This window comes from Bactrocera dorsalis, chromosome 1, assembly GCF_023373825.1.
Source record: "Bactrocera dorsalis isolate Fly_Bdor chromosome 1, ASM2337382v1, whole genome shotgun sequence".
Lineage (NCBI taxonomy): Eukaryota > Metazoa > Arthropoda > Insecta > Diptera > Tephritidae > Bactrocera > Bactrocera dorsalis.
The window spans coordinates 25,480,565-25,497,335 of NC_064303.1; the positions used below are offsets into that span (position 1 = coordinate 25,480,565).

General features: G+C 37.7%; 1 protein-coding gene across 5 annotated transcripts in view; it reads right to left on the reverse strand.

The window, feature by feature from the left end:
- LOC105224785 (lachesin) overlaps positions 1 to 16,388 on the reverse strand; it is a 212,562-nt gene extending 196,174 nt beyond the window's left edge. For 2 of the 5 annotated variants that reach the window (XR_007421408.1, XM_049446851.1), the window contains exons 1-3: positions 15,992 to 16,388; positions 4,317 to 4,897; positions 725 to 1,013 (exon numbers count right to left, since the gene is read on the reverse strand). The gene's annotated coding sequence lies outside the window, so the exon portion shown is untranslated. Of the gene's footprint in view, positions 1 to 724; positions 1,314 to 4,316; positions 4,898 to 15,991 lie in introns of those variants that run through there. The other 3 variants (XR_007421414.1, XR_007421412.1, XR_007421417.1) reach the window with 3 other exon arrangements.
- Between the last annotated feature and the right edge of the window lie 383 nt (positions 16,389 to 16,771).

Below are 16,771 nucleotides of genomic sequence, written 5' to 3' on the forward strand. Positions count from 1 at the left end.
GATTTTCATAAGAAATACTTTTTTTTTCTTCTAGGTTACTTATTCGACTTGAAGATTGTTTATAACAAATAACGTTGTTAGAGGGAACCGGCAAACATTTTCCCTTGCATGTAAATCGTTGGTCGATAACGTTTTCAGATTAAGGGACATATATAGTTGCTATAAGAAATACACCAGTAAAGACTTCAAATAAATTTTGATAACATCTAGAGAACTATTCTACCCGAGATCAGCGCTCACCTTTCTTATTTATAAAAAATACTAGTTTTTGTTGTTGCATTCCACTAAACCGAAACACCGTACCGGGTAAATCCCAACAAATCCACGTCTACAAACGAAAGAGCATAGAAACTTCATAAATGTAAACGCAAATGAATTAAAAACAAATCCATTTGAAACTATGAGCAAAGTATAAAGTGTAGTTTGAAGAAACTTTTGCCAAAAACTTTCGTTGCACAGCGCACATAAGTGGTGGTGCGAAGAGCGCGCACTGAGGTAATGCAGGAGTGAAAGTTGCTGTTGGCGGCCAAAACAGGCAGGCAAACAGTGCTGCAAAAGGATGCGATTGCAACAAGAAAAGTGTGTGAAGCGACGACACACCGATAGCGACGCGACCGAACTGCTTGCCGCCTGGCGAGCGCGCGTGTTTCGGCAGAAAGTCTTAACTTTGGCAAAGATGAGCATAAACCAAGCTAAAGCGCTGGCTACATAAAATATTAATTACCTGTATGTAGTTGGTGGTGGTGGTGTAGTGTTGCTATGCTGGCTGCCACGCGCACGCAAATATACAAAACGCGCGCTGTTGGTGTTATAGAGCGGGGTGTGTGAGCTGTTTGCAGGAAATTTGCTGATAGTTTTTTATTTTTTGATTTTTCTTTTACTTTTGAGGTTTTTTTATTTGTTTATTTATTTATTTTTTTTGTTTCTCTTTTTGCTTTTGAAAGTCGAATCACCTCGTTGAAAATATTCCGTTTTAATTTCGTTCCACTTTCACTCAAGTTGTACGGAGATAGCTACGTGTAAATGATATTGCTGATTTCTACTTGCTTTTTACTTTGCACTTTCTAATGCCACGCTACACTTTCGCCAAGTTTTATGCAACACGTGCCGTGTCGTGCTGAGCTCTGCCGTGCTATGCTCTGCTATGCTGCGCTGTGTGCAGTGATTGCAACTAATAAGCGGCAGGTGATAAGCGTGGCATGCAAAATGGGTAATTCTCGCAAGCAGTTCGTGCGCGCTGACTGCGTGTGTGTGTATTTAACATATACAGTGTTGGAAAAAATTATAGAACAACTGCCACTCCTGTAATTAAAACCTGTATATACTAACGGGTGGGCCATCTAACGTTTTAAATATGAATTATCTATATTTCGACATTGGAAATGTCAAATACCATTCGGAAAGTGACAGATATTCATTAAAAAGTCTAAAATTTACGAAATGGGTCGCTGTTGAACAGAAGAAAACTGGGAAATATTGACAGATTGGGCAGAAGATCGTTTGACCGAGGATGGTCAATTTTACCGAAAAATCATCTTTTCGGACGAGGCTCATTACCACCTCGATGATTACGTTAACAAGCAGAATTGTCGCATTTGGGGCACAGAAAACCCGCACGTATTCGTCGAGAAGCCAATGCACCCAGCACGAATCACTGTATGGTGCAGATTTTGGTCTGGTGGAATCATCGGCCCATATTTCTTCGAAAATGAAGAAGGAACCGCCGTAACCATCAATGGTGAGCGATATCTTTTTCTTCAAGCAAATTGAAGAGTAAAAGAGCAAATTGAAGAGTAAAAAATTGTAAGAATTTAAAACTCTTTATTTATTCTTCAAAATCTATGTCGTCCCCCTCAGAGTTCGGAGTGCATCATATCCGATAACCGAAGCAAACAGTAATATAACCTTAATTTTTACCTGCTTTGACGTGGTTTTTTCGGCTTTGGGTCACCTTTGCCACGAAGATATTCGGCCGATTGATCGTCTGTTTCTGGCTCGTAAGTCAGTAATAATACGTCTTATGGTATATTGGCAGTTGGAAAGCATTGTTTTGCAGACGATAACACGACGTTATTTTCTGAAAAAATTTTGGAAACTATTGCACCTTCACTTTCCTTAGAATCTTTCACGCCGTTTAAATTAACAAGTCTTATTATTTTTTGCCCACAGTAGTATAACTACATTCGTCCTTTTTACCAAGATATGGCGTAACTTTATTAATTTTAGATATTTCCAGTTGTTGGAATATGCGTTGGAAAGCTACTGTCCTAGTGTCCAGTGTATGTTTTGAAACGTAGAAAGGTAGGTAGGAGTGCAGCTCTGCTGTATTTCGCGCTCAATTAGCACTAGCTGTGCCATTTTGATGCACTAGTCGTAGATCTTTTTATTATTGCTATCACGTTTCACCTTCTCGTTCAAACCATTTTGTGGTTCAGATTAAGCTACTAATGTTCGCTATGCTGTTTTCAGACATCCACTCAAGGTCTGGTGCTTGATGCATTCCAAGTGTTTTGTGTCGGATCTGCGATAGGGCTGGAAATTCAGAGACAAAGTGGAAAATTGTTTCCTTATCCCCTAATAGTTTGCAGATTTTGCTTTAGCAGAAAGTGATGTGCTTCGGTATCATCAGGCCTTTTTGTAGGGCCGAGAAGAAGTCACTGATGAAGACCGGAAGAATGAGCAAATCCAAAATGAAAACGATGCTCATTGTCTTTTTTGACATCAAAGGTATCGTCTATAATGAATTTGTCAACGCCAAGTCAATCGGGTCCCACAAGACATCGCAGTCGATTAGAAGTTGCACCACGACAACGCACCGGCTCACACCACCTTACTTGTGAACTGCTACCTAACCAAGGCCGGCATCCCTACGCTTCTGCAACCGCCCTATAGCCCAGATGTGGAACCTCGAACTTTTTTTTGCCTGAAAAGGCCGATGAAAGACAAGAACTTTGAGACGAAAAAGGGGATCCAAGTAGCATGCACCTCGTCGCTCAAGGCTATTCCGAAGAATCCGTGACGCCTTTAAAGCTTGGAAATCATGCGGGCAGCACTACATCGACGCAGAAGGAGCCTATTTTGAAAGTTTTTGAAGAATTGTAACGATTGGTTGAATAAATTTGTTTAAATCGATTCAGTCCTATTAAATTCCGGACAAACCCTGTAAGTCGTTAGTTCTTTTCTTGTCATATATTGGTCATATCCGTTTAGTTATATTGCATTTGGTTATATTTTTCCCATCTGTTATTTGGCAATTGTGAATTGAAATTGTATATTGAGCTTTCTTCTGATCGATCTTATTAAAAATTTAAAAGAGTTTGAGAAGAGAACGAATTCTAGGACGGTCAAAACAAGTTTAAAGATAATGAACTGGAAGTTAAATTGTTGACAATCGGTAAAGAGCTCGCAGGGAGTCACTCAAGCACCTATTTCAAAACGTTTAAAAGCAGCCGGATACAGTTAATAGCAAGGAAATTGGCGATGAAATGAATTGAAGTCAAGAGACGTTAAAAAACGTGGAAGATTTTGTATGTCAGAGGTGTTGCTTATCATACGTGAGACTTGGCCAATAAGCCAAATCAAAGACAAAGCCGTGGTGTTTTGTTTTTGGTGGATGCTTTTGAACTTCTAAAACCGAGTGAAACCATTAATGGTGAGCGCTACTGTCAAGAAATCATCACATTGAAGAGAACGATTGCCTTAGAACGTTCGGTAATCGCAAATTTCAACAGCAATAAATTTCTCTTATGACAATGTTCGGTTTCTTGACCCGATATCTGTTAAAAATTATTTGGTAAACAGTGGCTTTTTGCCTTACTCTCCGTAGAGTCCAGACTGCATTTGTTACGGTTGATGCGATACGTCCTCTCTGGAATACGATTCACACCTGAACTGGATCGATACTGCCATAACCAAAAACTGTCAAACATGGAGGAGGCAATATAATGATATGGAGACTCCTTTCTGTCCGAGAATTTGGTCATATACATATGCATATTTTAAAAACCAAAAACTAAATACATATATGTATATTACTTCAGTTCTCCACAAAATATTTGAAGACAACATACGAGGATAACATCAGCATGCTTCTATTATTTTTTCCAATACTGTGTGTGTGTAGACAAGATTTTTCTGCATTCACGCCGACAAGTCTCACTTTACTGCTTGCATATTGATTGCAGTGAAGCACATACGTAGTTACATTGACTTGCGTTTGTTGCACACACATACACACACACCCACACAAACATACATATGTACATGGCTTCATGTATATATTTGTTTTTTAAGCGCACGTATTTGCTAATAATTACTTGCAACACATTAACATTAACAGCGCTCTGCTTGCGCGTATGCTGCCGGCGTATTAGTTACTCTCTCACACGCACATACGCGTACATATGCTGAGCAAGTTTTGCTGCGCGCTAGAACACACTTTAGCACTTAAGTATGCGCGCACTTACATTCACTTATCGCCAAGTGCAAGTGCAGCGTCACACCAGCATACATACATACACGTGCGCACACTCACGCACATACATATATAAAACTGTAAGCATACACGTTATATGCAATTTACTTCCTACTTTGCACTTCAGACGCACACTTGCATAGAATTTGTTGCGCTAACACTTATTTGTTTTGCATACTTCCAGGCGTTTTTGCCCACTCAACGCTAGCGCGTCCGCTTACTACTTTGTTTTACTATGTTTTTCTAGTTTCAACATTTATTTATGCTTAAAGTTGTTTATTTCACACGTTCGCGTTTTTTGTTTTTCGCAAAATTTATGTTGAAGTCTTTTTTTTCGCACTTTGCTTTGTTTTTGCAAATCGTCACTGTTGGTGGTTTTTATTTGCCACGCTGCCGCTGCAGGCAGTTGAAGCTGTTTTGTGCCTAGCAAATAGCGAAATAATTGGAAAACACTGCAAGCTGGCGAGCGTGGAGAGAAATAGTGTGCGTGTCTGTGTACTTGTGTGTGTGTGTGTGTGTCTAAGCGGCGTGAAAATAGTTTGTAAATAAAAAAGCAAACAAACAAACAAGTAAAACCAACGAAAAAGCGCCCGAAACAGTCAAAGCAAAGCGGGCAGCAGCAAACAAACAGCCAAACTGCTTGTGGCGCCACGCAGTGAGAGCGGAAGCGGTTGAGGTTCTCGCTCGCCCGCTCGTTAAAAATGGCACAAACGCCGTTTGCCGAAATTGAGGCTGGCACTGCCGTTTCAATCCCATGTTTTTATCTATTTGTTTGTTGTTGCCAGTTACTGCTGTTATTGTTGTAAATATTTGTTTTACTGTTTTGTAGCGTGCGGGCGATTTTCTAGCGCGTCACTTTCGCGTACGAAAGTGCGAGTTTTGTTTTGCGTCTATTTACAAGCGCCGCTAACTGTGTGAGTATGTGTGTAGGCTTTTATATGGGGGCTTCCACATACAGGGTGGGAAAACAGAAGGTTGCCGCAATAAATTCCGTAAAATTTAGAAATTGTTTTTACGAAAAGGTTCATAGGCTTAGAAAGACTTTGACTAAAAAGCTTCTAGATGAAGCTAAAAAAAAAGAAAAATGTTAACCTCGGTTATTCCTTTGCAAATAAAGAAATTTCCATACAAGAACTTGATTTTGATCGTTCATTTCGCCTGAAAGCTATATATTATCGGCTTAGTAATAAATCCGTGCCAAAATTCTTGAAGGTACCTTTATTAAGAGATAACTTTTTGCGCACAAGGACTTGACTCCGATCTTTCAGCTTAAATAGCCGCTATCTGCTATAGTTGTCCGATACCGGCGGTTTTGACAAACGAACAGTTTCTTGAGGATAAAAGGACGTGTGCAGAGTTTCAAATGTATATCTGAAAACCTGAGAAACTAGCTCGCGTATATACAAACGGACATAGCTAAATCGACTCAACTCATCACTGTATTGATTTATATACACTTTATAGGGTTTTCGAGGTTTCCTTTTGGGTGTTACAATAATCATGGCAAACTTTGTGCCTGAAAGTTTTTACCGAAGTTATTTTTTATTACATTAACATGAAAAAAACCTGAGCCGAAGGTCATCGTATTTTGGCGGAAGTTTAAGGTGAATATGCTGTAGTTGAGCGGCTTGGAAGACGAAAAATATCCTGGCAGGCCGAAATTGTTCGAAAATAAGGAATTAGAAGCATTACTCAATGAAGATTGCATCCCAAGGTCGTTGCACCTCCAGTAGCTTTGAAACGTATTTGAAAGCTACAAAAAAACCGTTTTTTATCGGATAGAAACTGGTGAGGAAAATTGATCCATTATGAGCACTCTAACATAAAATCTGGTAAACCAACCATAAAAATGCCTGGAATTTTCGACTTGTCACGTGGCAATAATTTTCAGCGGCTAGAAAGGTTTGCTTCACCCGCCTTATATGTCTTCATTTGAATGCGGCTCACCTCATAAGAGGGTAACAAAAATTAGCTTAATTCATTCTCGACCAAGATAGCGCAGTTTTTTCAGTGGATTGCAAAAAATTAATGTTCTTGTTTTGTAGTAATAAATATTATTAATTTCTTGAGAAAACTATTTTTAGTGATATTAATTTGGATCCAAACATTGTCCTATTAATAGCAATAAGTTTATGAACTTTTTCAAGAAATCCAGGTTGTATAAGTAGATTTTGAGATTTTTAAATATTCTCTTCCACACCAGAAATATTTGGTTCAAATGAACAAGTTTTCTACAAGTATATGAAGTAGTAAGACGTTGTTTTAGATGCGAATATTTATACCCTGAATAGCGTATATTAAGTTTGTCACGAAGTTTGTAACACCCAGAAGGAAGCGTCGGAGACCCAATGTATATTTGTCTGTCCGTTTGTACAAGTATATACGAACTAGTCCCTCAGTTTTTAAGATCTCGTTTTAAAATTTTGTAAATATCATTTTCTCTTCAAGAACCTGCTCATTTGTCGGAACTGGCGATATCGGACCACTATAACATATAGCTGCCATATAAACTGAACGATCGGAATCAAGTTCTTGTATGAAAAACTTTCACATTTAACAAGATATATTCACGAAATTTGGTACAGAGTATTTTCTAAGGCAACAATGTAATATCCAAGGAAATTGTTCAGATCGGTTAACTATAGTATATAGCTGCCATACAAACTGAATGACGGGAATCAAATGTTTGCTTGGGAAATTTCCTCATTTGACTATATATCTTCACGAAATTTGGTATGAGTTATTTTTCATAGAAGTAATGTAATATCGGAAGAAATTGTTCGGATCGGATTACTATAGTATATGGCTGCCATACAAACCGAACGATCGGAATCATGGGCTTGTATGGAAAACTTTCGCATTTGACGTGGTATCTTCAGAAAATTTGACATAGATTACTGCTTAAGGTATTCGGATTACTATAGCATATAGCTTCCATACAAACTGAACATATATGTAGTTACTAAAAGAAATGCACTTGTGCAGCATATATTAGCTTCGGTGCAGCCGAACACAACAAGAAATTTGTGAATTGCATATCCGCGAGTGGTAATCTCGGTAACATATGTAGATATCACTTTTATTATTTGTGTAAAATACAAGTATAAATAGTATTGTCAACTTCTTACCGCATAAATTCACTATTTTTCTAACTTCGGTTTACAAATATGAAAAAAACAACTAGGAATTTCGAAAACCATCATTAAACCAAATTGCTTATTTTTATGTATGGTCTTTCTACTCCAGTTCGATGAGTCTTTTTTGTAAAATTTTTCCACAACTGCCATAAATAAGAATATAGGCATGCTTTTTTATTTGCGGATCCATTAACAAATAAAAACTTGTTTGAATCAAGTATAAGAAATATTCAAAGTTTTACTTTTTATCGAAATTTCTGTACAAAACAAAATATTTTCACTCGTTCATGTTTCTCCACATACTTATGTGAAACGTTGCTTTGCATAATATTTAACTCTATAAAAGATCATCATAGCGGGCTGAGTTCATTTAGAATTCCCATCTATCTAGTAGCCTGTATATAAGTGATTTAGTCTCTTCAAGAAACTCTTTATTCATCGCAATCACCGACATTTCATCATTATAGGTTATAGTTGCCATAGAAATTAATCTATCAAAATAAATCGTTTGAATCAGCAAGGAAAACTCTTTTTTTTTTGACAATGCCTTTTTCTAATATATTGTTTATATCACTAGAAACTTCCCACAAGTTTTTCAGATCGGACCACTATATCATACTGACTTATCGAAATGATCTTGATAAAGAATATATTTTCCTTATAATATCAACTCGAAGTTGTTTAAGTCACACGACGTGGCTGGCGTACGAATCGTTCGCCGTTTACATTTTCAGGTTTGCCTATAGTTGCTATATGAAATGAGTCTTTTAAGGGTACCTTAGCTTCAGCGCAGCCTAGGAAAAGTTTTTACTAATTTTATAAGCAATTTTCTCTATAAAAATGTAATTCTTGTAAAGCGATTTGAATCAGTGAGGAATCCACATGAGGGTTTTGATGTACAAAATTGAATTCAAATAGGTAATTAATTTATTGTTCATAAATACTTCATATACATATTCGTATGAAGAACTTTTATTTAAATTGATTTATTTTCTCGGAATATAAGCTCAGAAAAATTAACGTAATACCATCAATATTGAAGGACATTATTGTCTATAGAACCCACACCAGAAAAAATTCTTTATCAGCCACTGATTCTTATATTTAACTAATATTTTTCTAATTCCAATTTGGTTGCAAAAGTGCATACAATTATTAAAAGTATAAGAACTCAACTGATTTTATATTCCACTCAATAATACAGAGGACAAAAATTTTAAAAAATCTTTATTGTTAAAAGTAATTTGCGCACTTGTACTAACTATCGAGAAAACGGTCAGTAGAACGATTTGTTTTTTGTATATACCAAGGACAAAATTACTAATATTAGTCAAGAAATGAATTAGTCTAAGCTAATTAACTGACTATTCCTTTTCAGCACTAACCTAAGGTTATACTTACACTTGGAGAACTAAAATGCTTGCTTAAATTTCTTATAAATATAACCGACATCACCCTGTATGGTTAGCGCTCGGTAAGCGTCACTGTTTGTTTGTCGTTGTCTCCACGAGTGCGAGTACGTCTGTTTCGTAGTTTTGTGTTTGGCAAAAAACCGCACACAGAATAAATTCCAATTTTATGGCAAATGCAGTAAATTGTCAGTGAGCAACAAGCAAACGGTAGAGCGCTGAACGAGCCAGCAGGCGACTGAGGAGTATGTGTCTATATGTGCAAAAAGTGGCAAAGCGGCAAAGTGGATGGCGGCGGATGATGAAGATGAAGGTGATGATGATGGCGGCGCTGTTGGTAGCAGAGCTGTGCGACGTTGAGCCGGCTGGAATGCAAACTTGTAAACTGGCAGTGCCAAAGCGAGAACAACAATAGCAACACTATTTGCACAGAAAAAAGCGGCTAAAAATGGGGAGAGCAAAAACACAGCCGAAAACAAAAAGTGGAAAACGTGCAAAAAAGCGCTTGGCCACATACCAACGCCGAGCACTTACTCGGCAAAGGCAAAGACATGCGAGCATAAGCGCGCTTGTAATGGTTGTGTAGTGGCAACACCACCATGTATTGGCATGGGTATAGGAGAGGTGATGGATTGTAAGAAGGCAACACTAGCGCGTGGTATAAATAACGGGTGGTAGCTTGCAAATTTTGGAAACTCCTGGAGCTGAGGTTGTTGGTTCTACACTACGTCCCGGTTTGTGGCAATTTCTAAACTAAGTTGCATACATACATACATACACACCCATAACCGCTATTTCACACCAAAAGTGCCGCTAGCGAAAAGCTTGGTGCGACGCGTACAATGACTTCCAAAAAAAAAAAGCCACAAAAAAAATACTCAAAACAAAGCTGCTAAAACTCGGGTAGTTTGGTGGCAAGCGTAAATAACAACAGCAACAGCAACTATACCCAGCGCTGACTCAGCCCCCAGCATGAGCGGGAAAAAATGAAGGCGAGATAGTCAACGTCACACCAATATCCCGCAGCTGGGAAGAAAATTGCTGCCTTAACGGCGTCCACCACTGCCAGAGGTTGGCGCAACAGCAGCTCATAAACAAGTCGCACCAGCCAACTACACTGCAGGCAGCTGTTTGCATATATGAAGGTGTGTGTGTGTATTTTTTGTCACCGTTCACCACACATTTCAACCTCTCAGCAGCAATAAACGTGTCCGCCCGGGTCATTTGACTGCAGCTGTGGCAAGCGTACAGGCGGGTGGCAAGATGGCAAAACTTCTAACAGTGAGCGCAAAAAAATATGCAACTATGCAGCAAGTGAAATTCCTGCTTGCAACTTGGCTACTTAAACAATCAGCTGCCTAAGAGCGGTGGGTATGACTTACACTGCCTTCAAAATTTCCGTCTCTTGCCTCACGCCACGCAGCTCTGCTCGTTAACCGCTTTCCGTTTGTCAGTTTGCCGTTTGCCACTTTGCTTTCTGCGTTTGTTGCATTTCCGTCAGCGCAATTTATCGCCGACAGCTATGTTTCTTGTTGCTGCCATACATACATACATGCATACTATGTATGTATATGTTGCATGTTGCATTACTACTTGCCACTGCGGTACGCAAATTTCACAAATTGTTGCTGTTGCACTTTGCAAAATTAATTATTTTTCATTACTCATGCAACCGGTCATTTTTCAAATGGTTAAATGGCACATTAGCTGGCAAACTGTTTATATAATATGCACATTTATATATAAAATTATATAGGTATAAGCTATAAGGTATAAGCTATGAATGTTTGCATATTTCAAGGAAGTGCCACACAAATCTTTTTGTCAAAATTCATATTTGCTCAAATACTCGAACCATGCCGTTTGTTACTGACTATCTCCTCTTCAATTTTTCAAAGGTTTTCTCAGCCTAAAAGTACACTACATTCAAATATAAAGTGACGCCGCTTGCACCAGCAGCAGCCTGAGGTGAGGTAGTCAAAATAGCACATATTAAATCATTGTACTTTGATAAACTTAGACCTTTCATTTGCCGAGCTTCCAGAGGCTGCACTAAACAAATGCAGTATATGTAGCAGAGAGCTTCCTTGAGTATTTTGCCAAGATTAGCATTCCCGGTATTGAAAAATAACACATAATAGAGTCTGAGACATTCATAAAAGTTGTTGTTTTTGTTGTAGAGAAACTACTATTGCGGTTTTCGAAACGTTTTCGTTTTAGTAAAATTTTAAAAACAATAGTTTTTTTGCAAATATTTAAATCATTGGCTGGCGTGCTATTTAACCTATGGACACCCATATTAGTGACATTTCTTATTGATATCTTGAGTTTCGATATTTGACTAAGTTATGTTAGGTTGTGTTACTGATCGTGGATTCCACTTGAATAGCTAACAACAAATATTTTGTAATATAATTTAAAGCTAGATATAGAGGTTGGATTGACTAACTGAAAAACTATAGAACAAATAGCAACAATATCTGAAAAGTTTACACAAATTATGTGAACTTCACAAACCAGTAATAAACGGCTAAGTATACTATCTTCCATATTGACTTGATGGCAATTTCTTACTCACAGTTGATCAGGAGACGAAGTCAAAGCCCTTATTCACTAAATTCGGCATTGTATATTATTTATAACATCTTTTAAAAATTATTTGATATTTAAAAAAAGTATATATTTTCTAAGTTGGTAGGACTGTCTTTAATTACTACGCCAAATATGAACGCTATCTGTCCACCAGTTTGTTTACAGCAGCTGCTTAAGTCGGTACACCTTAGTAGTGCGTTGCGAATTTTACAATGGACAAAAGTATCAAACAATGAGTTTGTCTTACATTTTGTATTTCCTACCAAATCGTGGCGAATATTGGAAAAAGCTTACAGTTATTCAGTTTCATCAACAACACAAGTCTGCGAGTGGTACAAAGCCTTCAAAGACGGCCGAGAGATCGGTGAAGATATGTTTCGTTCTGGATGACCTTAGACTTTTTCAATTGATCAAAATATTAAAAGAGTGAAAGATATGGTGCTTGAAAATCGTCAATAAAGTGTTACAGATATGGATGATCTGTGAGCATGCTCGGTCACGCGAACTCCAATCCCACCTTAATAGAGAGTGTTATAACTGCCGATGAGACATGCTTTTATGTGTTTGACCACGTCAAACGCCGTTGCATCAAGGTGATGCTTATTGATTTTTTCGATCTTCGTAGTTGGCTGCATTGTGAGTTTGTTCCGGAGTAGCGGACGATCAATACGGAGTTCTATTTGGCCGTATAGAGCCGTTTGCGTGAGAACATCCATCGAAAACAGTCGGAATTGTGGAAGCACAGTTCATGAATATTACATGATGATAATGCACCATCGTATCGAGCCACGCACGTGACCGATTTTGAAGTCAAAAACGAAATGAATACCATCGATCAATCACCGTATTCATCAGCTTTGGGTCCGTGTGATTTTTTCTTGTTGCCCAAACTGAAACAAAATTCGCTGAAGGAATTGAAGGCCATCATAAAAGATGCTCATGAGAAGGAAAAATCGTTGGCATACATAAGTGTATTATATCTGGTGGAGATTACTTTGAAGGCGACAAAATAAATATTGATGACTATTTAAATTAGCTTAATTTGACAATTCGAAGCAAATATTTCGATTTATTTGATTTTATTCATTATGAGAACCCACCAAAACAAAGGTTTATAAAAAGTCAATATATAATTTATACTAATTGTGTCATTGAAATTTCGGTGTTCTCGAGTTGGCTGAAAAAATGTTTTTCGGATCTTTCAAAAGTTCAAAAATTTTTTACCTGACTTCATTGAATAAACTATCAGCAAAATATCAAGAAGAATCTTACTTACGATCCATTAACTGATCGAGTATCACACAGAATTTTACATCCTGTCGAGAAAGTATCGGGAATTCTTCATTTCCCCCTCTCATCTCCCACTTATATAGAAAACAGGTAAATTTTTTTCTGGGTTAGTATAACTGTCCTTAATTATGATGCCAAAAATTAGCAACTAGTGTGTTTACAGCAGCTGTTTATGTCAGTCGACCTCAGTAGTGTTTGTCGAATTTTACAAAATTTTTTAAGGTATTTGTGTTAAATTTTGGCCAAACACTCAACAAATTTCATTGAGCAAGTACCGAATCTCCCTGATTTAGCTTCATGTGACTTTTACCTTTCTTCACACTGAAATATCCACTTCGGGGAACACGCTTAGACTCAATTGAAGATATCAAAACAAATTCGACGCGAGAGTTGAGGGCCGTCTCGGAAAGTACCTATAACAAAATGTTTTGACTATTGGAAGAAGCGTTGGCACACGTGCATCGCTTCAAATTGATGTTACTTTGAAGGCGATAAAATAAATTTTAATGATTTTTGACAGAATCTATGAAAAATATTATTTAGCAAAACTTCGCATTTATGTCATTATCCTCTGAACGGAGTATAGTTTGTAACGCGAAGAAGAAAACATCGGATCAGACTAACAAGCTGTATGAAATTAACCTTGTCTGCTTGTCTACGCGAACAAGACCAGCACTTTTTCGGATATCAATCTGAAATTTTGCTAATTTTCTTTTCTCCCCAAGAGCTTGTTGATGGGCTCTTTATATCATAGTGGTATCGGATCACTATTGCTGACATCAAACTAATCGATCAAAATCGAAATAAATATTGTGAAAAAAGACGGTTTCAGATTCAGTTATACATAGTTTCTATAAGGTATGCTCCTGCGAGTGGTGCTATAGCTTCACTACTTGATCCATGCAATTTCAAAAACAACAAAAGAAAAATCCACCGAATGTTAGTTTCTAATTGTTTAGTCGTAGAGGGCCTATCCTAAAAAAGTGTTGTCAAACGAAGTTATACACAAGATGGTCGTTTGTAAAACTTGGCTGTTTCATATAATTTTTCTTATTTGAAGATCCGTTAAGTCAATGATGACCTCTAGTGTATGAAAAACCGCATGAAACTTCAAGGATTGGAATTATTTGCCGAAACATTTGAAAGAATAAAAAAAATAAAATTTTGATAATGTCGTAAAAAAGTGTAGTTTTTGATATTTTATTTAAAAATTTTTATTGATTTTATTTAAAAATTTATTGTTATTATACCCTGAACAGCATATACATATTAAGTTTGCCCAAAAAACGTCGTAGATTCTATAAAATATGAACTCGAATATTGATGATCAGCGTGTATGTCCTTCCTCACGAATTTTGGCACGGATTATTGCCCAAGTCAAACTAATCGCAAAGAAGGAACCACTACGCCTTACAAAATGAACGATCAAAATCAAGTTTTTGATTTAATGATTTATTTAACGAGATATCTTTACAAAATTTAGCATGTGTTATTATCTAAAGCAATGGTAGGATCTCTGAAGAAATTGTTCTAGACGGATCACTATAACAAGTAGCCGCCCCACAAACCGACCTATCAAAATCAAGGTTTTGTATTGAACACAAAACAAAGTAATTAAATTATAGTACAATTACGGAACTCAATTTTGAAGGTTGCCGTCTTGAGCAGTTCTTCGATTTTGTACTGCTTCTTCGCTCATTAACAAGCTAAGTGGCGCTTTCATGATGCTCTCGTACACATATCAGACGTATGCATCTTACGAGAGCTGTCCGATAAATAACCGACCTAACCATGATGCACGCGACTTTTTCAAAATTTTTATTTTTATTTTTCTACATAGTCTCCTTGTAACTCCACACACTTCTCCCAGCGATGCTCCCATCTCTGCAACCCTTCCAAATAGTACTTGGCGTCTTTGTCTGCAAAATACGAGTTCACGAAAGAGATTGCCTCCTCATTTGACGAAAATCTCCGGCCGCCGAGCGCAGTTTTAAGTTGAGGAAACAAAAAAAAGTCGCTTGGTGTTAGATCTGGTGAATGAGGTGGATGGTCAAGCAGTTCGAACCGCAATTCGTGGATTTTCGCCATGGCAAATGTGGCCGATTTTTCGAAATTTCTTCCTTTAGCTTGTCCAATAATGATGCGTAGTATGCTCCTGTTATAGTTTTTCCTTTTTCAAGATAGTCGATAAAAAAAATTCCATGGCTGTCCCAAAAAACACTCGCCATCACTTTCCCAGCCGAATACACAGCTTTAGGTTTTTTTGGGGCTGGTTCCCCCTTTTCAATCCACTGTTTAGATTGGTTTTTTTTTGTTTCGGGCGTATAATGATGAATCCAAGTTTCGTTCTACAGTTATCAATCGGCGCCAAAACTCGGTCTTATTGCCTCTAAACTGATCCAACAGAGCGCTTTAAATGTTCATGCGCGCACGTTTGTGGTCTAGCGTAAGCAAACGCGGCACCCAACGCGCGGACAGCTTTCTCATGCCCAAATCTTGGTTTAATATGTGACAAACACGTTTCTTTTGACATCTTCATAATCTCAGCTATTTCCCTAATTTTAATCCGGCGGTCGTCTAGTACCAATTGATGAACTTAGCGATGTTATCGTTAGTGGTTACAGTTTTTGGACGCCCAGGACGTTTCATCATCTTCCAAGCTCCTGCGACCACGTTTAAATTCAGCTGCCGCAAAATTTTACGGTGGTAAACGATGGCGCAGAGTCCCCATACACAGAGTCCAACTCATCTTTGATTTGTGAAGGCGTATTGCCTTTCAAAAATAAAAATTTAATTACAGCTCGATATTCCAATTTTTTCCATTTTGGGGAAATCACCGAAATAGACTCACAAAAACGACTGTCAACAGATAATTGCGCAAGATAAATTTTCTGAAATTTTGGGCGAGTAGCTATTATAATATGCACAATTTGAAGTAGAAACTTTTTTTTCAGATGTGCCGCTAGCTTCACGTTGAGGTCGGTTATTTTATCGGACAGCCCTCGTACATACATAAATATGGTACGTATATATGTATAGAAGTGTGTAAATTTGTAATAGCTGTTTATACGAATATGCTTTGTATATACTTTTTGTGATGTTTTGGTTGATTTCTTATTGTCGTTCACGTCTCGCCGAGTATCATTAGAGCTGATTGAATGTTATTGTTGTTTTTTTTTCAATTATCGTTTCTTAAATGACTGTTTTCGGTAATATTATCAAGTGCGACGCGCGTATGCGTCTTTCAAATTGTGACAAAAGCGCACCACTCGAATTAAAGGACAAGAAACACTTAACACAGAACATTTATTTAATATGAAGAGGACACACTAACTGATTTTTATTTTCAAATTTTTTTTTTTAATTTTCACTAAGTTCTTAAAATGTTATTTAATATCTATAAACAATTAACGCGCGTTTTCTACTGCCACTTTTCCGTACTAGTCAGGTTAAACGGCGCGCGGACACAACCTGAACGTATGAATCTCTTTTCGTAACTGAATACAATTCGGCTATTGCGAAAAGCATCTAGCGGTAAAAGTTGCAGCGGCAGTTGCTATAAGCAACAAACGTACTCATTGTCGCTTCCATTTTTGCTCAGCGGCACGAGCACACTCACCATCTGCAGCAAGTCCTGCTTCGCTGTTCGTTAGTCAATAATCGTAGAATTCACACACATACGCATACATATGTATATACTTATAAAGAAGTTCGAAAGGCTGATAAGGGATTCTCATAGCGTAACCGTTATTTGTTTATGTTCGTTCACTATCGGAGCATGTTGATTACACTTCGGCATTTTAGTCGTCGCTAACGAATGCACCCATTGGTGGGCAGTATGAGTCGGCTGGCAGGCGGTTGCGTCGCTC